This window comes from Penaeus monodon, chromosome 30 (assembly GCF_015228065.2).
Source record: "Penaeus monodon isolate SGIC_2016 chromosome 30, NSTDA_Pmon_1, whole genome shotgun sequence".
Taxonomy (NCBI): domain Eukaryota; kingdom Metazoa; phylum Arthropoda; class Malacostraca; order Decapoda; family Penaeidae; genus Penaeus; species Penaeus monodon.
Window position 1 is genome coordinate 19650792 of NC_051415.1, and position 692 is coordinate 19651483.

The window sequence follows — 692 nt, forward strand, 5'->3', positions numbered from 1 at the left end:
ACTTGTCTCTCTATTTTGTTCATGTTAATGCCTTTGGCTGTTTGTTAGAGGATGTTTTCTGTCACCATTGCAAGTTGAACCTAAGTATGAAATATTGAAAATTAGCTTTTGTTTATTTTGATATCTACTAATATATCTTAGAAGTTATGTTTAATCGATGCCTGTTAACTATATCCTTTTTTTCTTTCTTAAAAAATGAAAAAAAAAAATGTATTTCCTTATTATACTGTACAGTGCATATTTTGTAAAATTTCTATACCCAAATATGGCATCAATGGTTACAGCTGACCAAATGCTGGGACGGAGTTATTGTTTTCAAGTCGGCTAACTGTAGGGGTTTTGTCGCCATTTTGTGTCATTTGCTTACAAGTGTGATTTCAGATTCACATTGAGAGTAGCCTCCAAAGCATATCTCACTGTAACATTGTTGTATCACTGTTTTGATAGGCTGATAGTTCTAGTTCATAATTATTTAGTGCTAAATTTGCCATATTGTAAAGGATGGAACTACCAACTTGGCTGGATGAGTAATGTAGAGCATGAAATTGTTTTTTGCACTTCTGTTTTTTGCACATTTTTGACTAATAGTATCCTGTAGATGTTAACTTCAGCACTATGTTGCAGACAAGTTCCATGCTTTGCTGGCAAAAGTAAGACAAAAAAGAATGTTAAAAAATTCACAGAACTTAGAG